Source organism: Manacus vitellinus, unplaced genomic scaffold (assembly GCF_001715985.3).
Source record: "Manacus vitellinus isolate BGI_N305 unplaced genomic scaffold, ASM171598v3 scaffold_12_pilon, whole genome shotgun sequence".
Classification (NCBI taxonomy): Eukaryota; Metazoa; Chordata; class Aves; order Passeriformes; family Pipridae; genus Manacus; species Manacus vitellinus.
In genome coordinates this window covers 18797693-18809185 of record NW_021938949.1, presented here as the reverse complement: position 1 = coordinate 18809185, position 11493 = coordinate 18797693, and positions in this window count along the sequence as shown.

Here is an 11493-nt window from a genome sequence, read left to right as displayed (position 1 = left end):
GCCCCAAGCTACCTGCATGTCCTTTTATCCCTCCGGTGTGGATGCCATGTTAAAAAATAAACAACCCCTCATTCATTGCTGTCTCCCTGCTTAGATCTATCCCCTGCAAGCAGCCTGCTCACCACAAGGGATGGCCATCCACTGCCGAAAACCCTTCCCCAGCCCCAGCCCCGTTTCCCTCCCTCCTTCCCTTCCTTCCTTTTCCACTAGGCTCATGTTCAGCCTCTCGCTCGGAATTAAATGCCTGAGCAGCCTGGTGCGCCCCGCGGAGCACAACCCCACAGCCCCACGGCCACCCGGGCGGCCACCCCCGCCAGCTGCTTGTGACCCGCAGAGCCACCGTCCCCGCCCGCGCTTTTTGGGGGGGTAATTTGCTTGCAGCATCCCCGCTCGCTGCCTCCCGCTCCGCTGACATTCATCCCGGCACACGGAGCCAACCGGCACAGCCTCGCACACAAAGGGGGGGCTGGCGATGCTCCAGGGGGCCCCACGGCCACGGGGGACCCTCCAGCACCTCCACACGGTCCCTCGGCACGTAGTGCCTCCCGCTCACACACGGGGAGGGCAGAGCTAAGCCTCGCTCCTCTCTCCCAGCTGGGGAAATTAAAGCTGTTTACGCGCTGCTCCGCACTGCCACCCCCCTTGTCTCCCACCTTCTCCCTCCGATGGGCTCCACCGCTGCCGGGGAGGGGTCCAGGGCACTTCCCAAAATCGCTGGGTTTGTGGAGGGGGCAGAGCATCCGCTGGCTGGCTCCCTGCGGCACAGCGGGGGCCGGGAACACGGTCACCCCTCTTATCTCCCATCGGCTCTCCGTTACCGGGGGCCGTGAAATGCAACACGTCAAAGCAGGTCAGAGGAACCGGGCGAGAGCGAAGGGGGCTGGCGGGAGGCAGCGGGAAGCAGCCGAGGGGAGATCAGAGAAGGGGAGGCAGAAGGGGACAAACTCTTGTTTCCCAGCTATGGGAAAAGGCACAATGCCGGCTCTCCCGGGGGCGGCTGGGCTGAGGCACACACACACCTGGGGAGAAGGACGGCAGGGTCACCTGGCACAGGTGATGTTACCTGCTCCTGAGCCATGCCAAGGCAACAGGAGAGGGGCTGGATCGGGCAGCGGGAGGAGTGGAGAGGATGAGTAGAGTTAATTTGAATCCCCTCTTCTCCTTTTCCTCCCACCACCTGATGGGAGGGCAGAGGAGCAGCGATGTTGCCCCAGGGATCCTGCTTTGGCATTTGCAGAGCAGAATTGTTTGGGGACAAAAGAGCGATTTGGAAGACTGTAGAAAAACCAGCAGGAGGATTAGACAGATTGATGGACACAAAATCCAAGGAGCAAGCCAGCCTTCCCCAGCACTCCAGCTGCATGGGGGACAACCCTATGGCCAAGGGACACCCCACATTTCTGCAATAGGTAGGAGACACAGCTCTTGGCAGGGAGTCAGGCCTCCAGCAAGGCTGCAAATCTTAATCCATCTTGCATTGCCCAACAATGATGGCACTTGGAAAACAAACAGGAGGAACCTCTGCCTTCCTAAAATCCCATGTCTGGATAAACTGGGGGTGGTGGGATTGAAGATAATGCCTGAAAGCTCAGACAGCTCTATAAACACTCCCATCTGTGCCCAGAAAGTGATTCTCCAGAGGGGATTACTGCCCCAGAGACTCCCCAGTGTATCCCAGTCCCCTGAACCAGGCTGACTGGGACTCATCTGGCTGGAAGCACAACCAGCACTGGGGCAGACACAGCACAAGCTCACACATCTCTCCTTTGAGTTTTAGCCTCTGCTTTTCCTCTTGTGGCTTAGCGCAAGGTAAGGACTGCCTCCTTTCCCCAAGGACATGGAACAGCCCTCAGGCCCTTCCTTGCTCAAGGAATGGCTGGTCAGCCCTTCAGCAGGCCTGTCACAACAGCTGGCTCCCAGAGGAGCTCAGTGTCTCTTATGAAGCAGCAGAGGCAATCTGCTGAGATATTGCTGAGCCCTCTCTAATTTCACATTAACAAGCTGCTGTGCTGGGGTTTGCAGCCACGTCCTCAGTGATGCGACAGCTTCCCACTTTCACTTATCAGGGCAATGAAACGCTTTATAAGTGAAACAGTAGCTTAATTTGCAGGAGACATAAACTGATTTTTAAGAGGAGCTGTGGAGGAGACATTAAAGCAAAAATCAGCACCAGTAGGGTGCTGGGACTCTGTGCCAGGGGATGCAGAGCACGGCTGCACACAGCGCCCGAGACACTGGCACAGGCATCTCGCACCTCTGGCTGCAGCATTTGGGAGGAGGAAAATACCCCCACAAGTCAAACACAGCCTGGTTGTCTGGGTCCATCTCACACATTCCTGTACATCCACTGGTTCAGGCCCTAGAGACCAACATTCTCTGTTTCAAAACCCTCCAAACACAGTGAAGCTATCGCAGACGTGAGAACCGGCACCGGGCCCAGCTTGCAAACAACCACGATGATTTTCCAGGCTGAAATCATCACAGCTACCTCACAGCAAGTCAGACACCCCAGGTGTGAACTGGGAAGCAACTCTGCCAGGTCCTGTGCCCAGTCAGCATGGCAGGACAAGCCAGACAGCCTTGGAAGGTGGCCCTTGCACCATCCCCGGAGAACCCTCACAGCCCCCAGTCACTGTGCTCCTGAGCCTGGGGTAAGCAAACCAGGCCTAGTTACATCTCTGTGGCTTCCCCAAGCAGCTTTTACTCTGATTACACTTCCTAAGCATGGATAGGCAGAAGTAGAGAAGGAGGAAAAGGGGATTCTTTGGAGCTGACAGCTTCTCCATCTGCTCCTACAGTGCCAGAGGACTCCAGCCCTGTTTCTCCAGGGCTCCAGTTTCACTCCACACCCAGACCACTCAACACCAGTTAAACACAGCCACTCTCCAGCCTTGGCTCTTCTGGGGAGCTGCATCCCTAAGGGCCACTCAGCAGCTAAGGCAGAGCCCATCCTGCTCCTCCTTCAGCTGTGCTTCCAGCAGTTCATCCCTCACCCAGCACGGCACAGGGGATGCTCACCAGCACCCGACCTCCCCGTGTTTGGGGGAAGCAGGTAAGGCAGAGTTAAGCCATGCTGGGAGCAGCCACCCCACGTCTACAAGCAAAACCTTGCCTGGTTTGAGGCTCCCTTCCCACATGGCCCTTTCCCAGGCTGGCTGATACCTGGAGAGCAGCAACTGAGGTCTTCCAGCAGTGCGGAGGACAGAGTCCAGCAGGATGCATGAGTGCAGTCCTAGACAGCAGGTGGGACATCAAAGAAGTGACAACAGCAGAACAGTCCAGAAAAGCAGCCAGACTGGCCAAAGGAGGAGCCAGGGCCTGGGCAGTTCATCAGGAACAGAGCCTGGAGCAGAAGGCACTGCTGCCTACTGATCCCAGGATGTCCTGTGGCCTAAGGGGCCATTTCACGGTGAGGAAGGAGTGTGTGGGTAACCCAGTTCCAATCTGCTGTTGTCAGAGTCCCTCCTCATGAGAGAGAAAAATACCTGCTGAGATCTTCAAAACTGGGTGAGAGGAAGATTCCTAATCCCCAAGAACATCTGTGCCCTCAGGTCAGGTGAAAGAGGATTTCTCATGAAAAGGATTTCTCTCACTGCCAGCTGGGGAGGGACCGGCTTCTCCGAGTTACCTGGGAAGCACCATGAGGACTTCAAAGGAGTTTGGGATGGGACTTTTCCAAACTGCTGAAAATTGGTCACTGATGTCAGACATCAGCTCCCTGTCAAACCTCACATGGAGCCAATAATGAAGAAGTTTTACAATCATCATTTTTTTTAAGTAATAAGCACTAATTCTTCGGGGTTGGGAAATAAATTTCTTCCACTCTGTTTTAAATAACAGTGACTGGGGCCCTATTTTTCTCTGCCAGTTAACCCAGTGTACCAGGGAGCCATCAAATGTTGTGGGATAGCTATAAAAATAAAATCAGAATATGTTATTTCACAGGATGTTCAAAACCAATTATCACCATGTGCACACAAAGAAACACGTTAAATGCAAGTATGAACTGATTTAAGGAACAGATGCACAAGAGACATTGGAATGAATCTAGAGGAGGCCATGGAGATGCTCAAAGGGCTGAAGACCCTCTTCTATGCATATAAGCTGGGAGAGCTGGGGGTGTTCCCCTGGAGAAGAGAAGGCTCCAGGGACATGTGAGAGCCCCTTCCAGGGCCTAAAGGGGCTCCAAGAGAGCTGGAGAGGGACTGGGGACAAGGGATGGAGGGACAGGACAAGGGGGAATGGCTTCCCACTGCCAGGGGGCAGGGTTAGATGGGATATTGGGAAGGAATTCTTCCCTGTGAAGGGACATGGGTTAGTGGTGGGCTTGGCAGTGCTGGGGTAACAGTTGGACTCAATGATCCTGGAGGGCTTTTCCAACCTTAACAATTCCATCAGAAATTCATCAAATCATTTCATCCTGACTCTAAACGTGCCTGTGCTCTGTGCAAACATGAGCCCACAGTGACACAACACATCACAGGTCCTTTCTGGTGCCCAAAGCCCTGGAGAAACATGGCCTGAGACTTCTGGAGCCGACTCCTGGGAACAGCACAGCCCTGGGAGGACACACACTTACTGGCAGAGCTGTGAGGCCCTCCAGGAAGTGTTACATCTTAACACAGCTGTAATAAAGCTCAGAGGATGTGAGAGACTCTGTAATTTCAGCCTAACCAGGCACTTTGCTGTAATTGGCAGCTCTATTGCATTACACACAGATTGCCCGGCCGGTACCTGCCATAAGCCAACTGCATCAATTTACTCATTTGCCTGGAGTATCACTGCACTACAACTCATTTAGCACAATTATTCTAATTCCAGCAGCAAATCCAGATGTGCTGCCCAAGTTAGAGCACTTGGGAACAGCACAGAATTACACAGGGAGAGCCTTGAACTGTGAAAATGCTGAAGGGTTTCAAGGGGAAGCCATACAAGGAGTGGCTGAGGGCACTTGGCTTGTTCAGCTGGAGGAGACTGAGGTCAGACCTCATCAGGGTCTGCAGCTTCCTCACAAGGGGCAGTGGAGGGGCAGCTCCGATCTCTGCTCTGTGTGACCAGGGACAGGACACAAGGGAACGGCTGGAGCTGTGTCGGGGAGGGTTAAACTGGACATGAGGAAAAGGTTCCTCCCCCAGAGGCTGGTTGGGCACTGACCAGGCTCCCCAGGGCACTGGGCACGGCCCCAAGGCTGCCAGAGCTCAAGGAGTGTTTGGACAACGCTCTCGGGGACAGGGTGGGATTGTTGGGGTGTCTGTGCAGGGCCAGGAGTTGGATTCGATGATCCTGGTGGGTCCCTCCTGGGGTTTTATGACAGTTCACCTTCCCAGAGAAGCACCCAGGAAGCAGAGGTGGAACCAACACCAAATCCAGTCTGTTTGGCAGCACAGAGGCAGCCACAGCCACCACCACAGAGACACCAGGGCTGAGCTGGTCACCCACCTGCAGCAGCTCCTCAGTGTCTGTCCCTTTGGGAGCAGCGTGGGATGTGCATGTGAAAACCAATTCCCTTTTTAACCCCCCAGATCGATGGAAATTGCCAACTTATTTCATCCATTTCATCCCACTTCAAAAGGTTCCCCCCGCACGCAGCACTGTGCAGTTAAATCACAGCACACACAGGGACAACTACCTCCCAAAGCACAGCCAGCCCTGGTGCCTGCTCCCTGATGGCTGCACAAAAACCTGGCTCAGGCTTGCAGGGAAGAGATAAGGGCAGGAAAAAGCAGCCAGCAGCACAGGCAGCTGAAGGAGTCACAGGAGCTTTTAGATACTTGCTAAGTGAAAAAAAAGAGAGAGAAAATTGGTTGATCCCTCCTAAAAATAGTTTGTTGAGTTCAAAAGGACTGAAGAAAGTATAAAACATCAACAGTGAGGTGATGGGAGGAAACACAGCAAGAAGAGAAACAAAGACAGAATAATTTGGAGACTTTTGGAGCTGGCAGGGCTGTTTTAAGAGCAAGGGCTGCTGCTTCTGCCCTAACACGCCCATACCTGGTCACCTTGTCTCTGTTCCCCTACTGCTGGAGATCCACCCAAAACTCATTTGATCCCCAGTGGTCATGGCTCCAAGGCTGCCAGAGGTCAAGAAGCCTTTGGACAATGATCTCACGTGCATGGTGGGATTTTAGGGTTTTCTGTGCAGGGCCAGGAGTTGGACTTGATGATCCTTGTGAGTCCCTTCCAACTTGGGATATTCTGTGATTCTATGATTCTTTCAAATCAAAAGGGGCAAAACCCCCAAATTCTGCCAGTTCTGTCCAGTGGGACAAACTGGGACATGTGTAATCCCCACATCCTCAGCCAGCCTGGGAACAGACACAGCTCAGCACTCACCAGCTGGGGTCTTTTCCCCCTAAAGACCAACCCTGGCAAAACCCGAAGCAAAAATTGGAAAACTCATTAACATGATCAAGGATTTCAGAAAATGGAAAGGAGAATAATTCTTGCAATTAGAGCCCAGCAAACTTCATCTGCCTTCAGGAAAAAAATGATAATCAATATGGAGCGAGCAGTCTCCAGGCTGGGAGAGCCACAGGACTCAGTCGATACGGCTGCTGCACCCTCAGCCAGGGGATCTCCGAGGAGGAGCAGCCCCCTCCCACACCCGGCTCCCCACAAGCAGTCCCTCCTCCCCACCACCCCGGTCAGACCTACAGGTGTTGTTAAAGGGTTTCCTTGGAAAGCACACAGAATCACAGAATCACAGAGTAACAGGATCACACAGTCACAGAACCACAAAATCCCAGAATGTGCTGAGTTGGAAGGGACCCACGAGGACCATCACGTCCAACCCTCAGCCCTGCACAGGACCATCCCCAAAAGTCACATCCTGTGCCCCAGAGGATCATCCAAACACTCCTGGAGGTCTGGCAGCCTTGGGGCTGAGCCCACTGCCCTGGGGAGCCTGGTCAGTGCCCAACCACCCTCGGGGGGAAGAACCTTTTGCTGAGATCCAACCTGACCCTGCCCTGACACAGCTCCAGCCATTCCCTGGCTGCTGTCCCTGGTCCCCCCAGAGCAGAGCTCAGGGCCTGCCCCTCCTCTGCCCCTCCCCTGGAAATTGGAACTGCAGTGAGGTCTCCCTTCAGTCTCCTCCAGCTGAACACACCAAGTGCCCTCAGTGTCCTCCCACAGCTTCAAATCAAGACCCTGCACCATCCTCATTGCCTCCTTTGGACTCTCTCTAATGGCTCAATATCTTCCCTACATTGTGTCCCCCCAAACTGCCCCAATATTGCAAGGGAGGCCACCCCAGGGCAGAGCAGAGCGGGACAATCCCCTCCCTCGCCTGGCCAGCGATACTGGGCCTGATGCCCCCAGGACAGGGTTGGCCCTCCTGGCTGCCAGGGCACTGCTGACTCATGGCCAAGTGGCCATGGACCAGGATACCCCGGGCCCTTTCCTGACACTGCTCTCCAGTCTCTCATTCCCAGTCTGTCTGTCCATCCGGGGTTGCCCCATCCCAGGGGCAGAATCCGGCCCTTCCCCTTGTTGAACTTCCCATGGGTGGTGATTCCCAGCCCTTGGATCTGTCCGGGTCTCTCTGCAGGCCCTCCCTGCCCTCGGGGGCCTCAACAGCTCCTCGCAGTTTTGGGTCATCTGCAAACTTGCTCAGTGTTCCTTCCAGTCCTGTGTCCAAGTCATTGATGGAGATGTTGGAGAGCACAGAGCCCAGGATGGAGCCCTGTGGAGCCCCACTAGTGACCCCCATCTGATGTCACCCCAGACACTGTCACCCTCTGTGCCCGACCCCTGAGCCAACTGCTCACCCCCCACAGGGTGTGTTTATCCAGCTGTGGGCTGGACAGTGTGTCCAGAAGGATCCTGGGAGAGACACAACCTCCCAAGTCTTCCCAAAAGGGGCCGGGACTTGTAGTGGTCCAGCTGGAGAAAGAAGAGGCAGAAAAGGAACAGAGAGGTTGTGCCCAGCTGCCAACCCGTGGGGCAATTTTTGCTTTGTGTTGTACTCTCCACATCCCTCCCGAAACTGCAAAACCAGGGTGGGTGGCTGCTCATGGAGCCTCTGCTGCTCCCTTCATTCTACCTGCAGCTTCCTAAATGCCTGTGACTGATGGATATTGCCCAGGGCAAAGCTGGGCTGTGGGGTGACCCCTCCTGGGGTGGCACCAGGGCTGGACAGGGAACAAACTGAAATGAACAGTCAGCCATGGGAAGTCACCTCATACACGCCAGCATGAGCAGGGGGAGCATCCAACCAGCTCCCTTCCAGCACTCAGCATGGCCTGCTTCGGATAAATCAGAGAAATATGGAATTACATAATGGTTTGGGTTGGAAGGGACCTCAAAGCCCATCCAGTTCCACCCCCTGCCATGGGCAGGGACACCTTTCACTAGCCCAGGTTGCTGCAAGCTCTGTCCAACCTGGCCCCAGGGATGGGGCAGCCACAGCTTCTCTGGGCAACCCGTGCCAGGGCCTCACCACCCTCACAGGGAAGAGTTTCTTCCTAATATGCAACAGCCTCTCTGGGGAATTATTCACCCGTGACCTTGAGCTTCCCTTGACTTGTATGAAGTCCTTCCACTGATCCCAGGGACACAACAGCACAGTCCTGAGGAGCTCTCCTTCCCAGGGCTTCCCGACACAAACTCTCCTGGAGTTTTGTGAAGGGGCAGCAGACCCAGCCTGGCAGCCAGAGGTTTGTGTGGTGGAGAGGTTGTCCAGGAGGAGACAGTGGTCAGACCTCATGGGAATTTGCATCCTCCCTGCCCCCCCAATAAGTGCACAGGGTTCCCCAGGGCCAAGCACACAGCCCAGAGGGACACAGACATCCTCAGCAGCCAAGGCTCCATTGCCAGGCTCCCATTTTCTATTTCCAACCTTTTCCTTCCCTCCTCTCACCCAGTAATTATCTATCCCATTTCTGCATCAAAACAGAGTCTATTAAAATCTCACTTCTTTCCCAGACAATAGATTAACGTAATCCTCTTACGCCACCGAGCCTGTTGCAGCCAATGATTGCAAACTTTCAAGCCCGGAGTCAAATTTTAACTTTTCCTGTCAAAACTCTGAACAGCACAGTCACCAGCTAGACAGGGATGTTGGATTTACTTGGAATAAGGCTTTCCATTTAAATGAAGCCAAAAGATTTCCCCCAGGTTATGGCAATTTAATTAAAACAAAGTCAAAACAAACCTCTAAAACTTACAAAATGCTAGTTGTATAAAATTAAAACCTCCAGGACTGCCAGAGAGTACAGGGCCCAAATAACAGCCGAGGGAAAACAAATACTTTGACTTATTTCAGGAAAGCAAGACGACTGACAAAGCAGATCATGTCCAGTCCTTCACAATGTAGGCAAAAATATTTAAAGCCCCACCGGGCAGGACAAAGACAATTACCCAGATGGTCACTGGCCACCAAAATGAGAAGCTGCATATTAAGACTCCTCACCTGAGATGAACTCCGCTGCCAGAGCTCCAAGGCAGTGCTGTCCCTGCTCACATCCTCCCGGACACTCAGCAGGGACAGACCCCTGGTCACGGAGCTGCTCAGGGCACACACAGCTCTGGGACCTCAGGGACACTGCAGGCCCTGGAAGATGGTGGGAACAGCTGTGGCCTCAAGTGGCAGCCACACACAGGGCTCCCGGGAAGTCCCCCATCTTCCAGCATGAGCCTTGAGGAACCCCAGTGCTTCTAGGACTCTCTTCCACACATTCTCCCTGTGCTCATTCCATGAATACATTTTTCAAGCCCAACACTGCAACCCCATTTAGCAAGACCATGGTTTCTACTGCTGAGGGTAAAGGATGCAGAGAGGGAGGGAGATTCTGCCCTGGCATCCTGCACCCTCTGCAACATCAGCTCTTCCCACCTCTGTTCCCAGCTCTGCCTTGCTGTGTGCTCCAAGGATGCTGCCATGCCACGGGCAGAGGGAAGGAAGGAGGTGTCTGGGCAGGTTGGCAGGGACTGGCTATGGGACAGATGTGTGTCACACTGTGAAACTCAAACCACCACGAGCAGAAACCTGCTGTGAGACCCTGGATGAGTCAGCTGAGCTGGTCTGGTGAGAACCAAAACACAGACCACCCACACTCCCTCAGTACTAGAGCTGAGTCATCCCACACACAAGGGCAGTGGAGGGAGGGGGCTCTGGAACATGTCCCCCCTGGGGACATGGGGGTCTAGACCCTTTCCCAGCACCCACCAGATGATGAGCAATGTGAAGCTGTGCCCTAAAGAGGTGTGAGGTCCCAGCCCCTGCAAAGCATCCTAGGGTGCTGCAGGGCCTGGACCACAGCAGGAGAGGCACCATAAGGCACATTAAACCCCCAAAATTTAAGTGCTAACTGGCCACAGGGTTTAGCCAAGGGGGTTTCTGCCCAACAGGCAGGGTCAAAGAACCACTGGATTTCCACCACAATTCAACACCCTTCCCCAAAGAGGGGGCCAACACCTCTAAGGCAACACCCTTTACCAACAGCCACTGTGGTCTGTGAAGCTGTGCCTTGACACAGGGGTAGCACAGGGCAAGCCAGAGCTCATTGTCTGCAGTGTGGAGGAAGGAGGTCCAGCATCAGAGCCACAATCCACAGCAGCAAAACCCCCCAAACCTCCAACCCCATGATATCAGCGTGGTGAGAAAAATAACTCAGAGCATGGGCTCTGCACAGGCACTGCTGGGAATCAGCAACCACTGACAGGTGGGAAACACACCGTTCACTTAAAAGATACAGAGATTTAGAAACTGAAACTTCTTCAGCAGTGACCAGCTGCTGTGGAGAGGAGATGCTGGAGCACAAGGCCCTGAAGTCAGCGGTTCTCCATGTCAAATCCCTAAAAACAAGCATTATAAGGGTATGTGACAGAACAGGCTACTTACTACATCTGCTCTCAGCAATGTATGCACACACAGGTTATCTTGAGCTAAAATGCCAAGCAATCCATCCCTTAATGTCCCAAATGAGAAAACAAAGCTTGAAATACACCAAAGAAAGATTTGTTCATCACATTTTTGTGAACCTCAGCTCAGTCATCTCTGCACCAGCAGAGACACCATCACACCTCACCCCAGAGTCGAGGTAGGACACAGCACCACAGTACCTGTGGGTTGAGCAGCTTCTCTGTCCCATGCAGCAGTTGGCAGCAGCCAGGACACCTCTGCTGGCACCTCAGGCAGGTCTGGGAGCCATGTGGTGGCCTCCCAAATGCTGGTGAGCCCCATCCACGTGTTGGCTTCCCCCCAGGCAGCACGGCCGGGTCTCTCGCTGCCCGATGTTTGCAGCAGCAGTAGGTGGGAGTCACAGGGAGCATCATGACAGCACCACAAACTAGAGCTTCCCCCTTCCTTCCTGGGTCCCAGTCCCCCCACCTCAGCCACGGCAGATGAACTAACTGGGGCAGAGACCTGTCCTTTGGCCGCGGGAACTGGGAATTGCCTCGGAGGTCACCTCTGGGCTGTGGGAGGCAGGCAGGGCTCAGGGGGCAGGCAGGGCTCAGCGGGCAGGCAGGGCTCAGGGGGCAGGCAGGGCT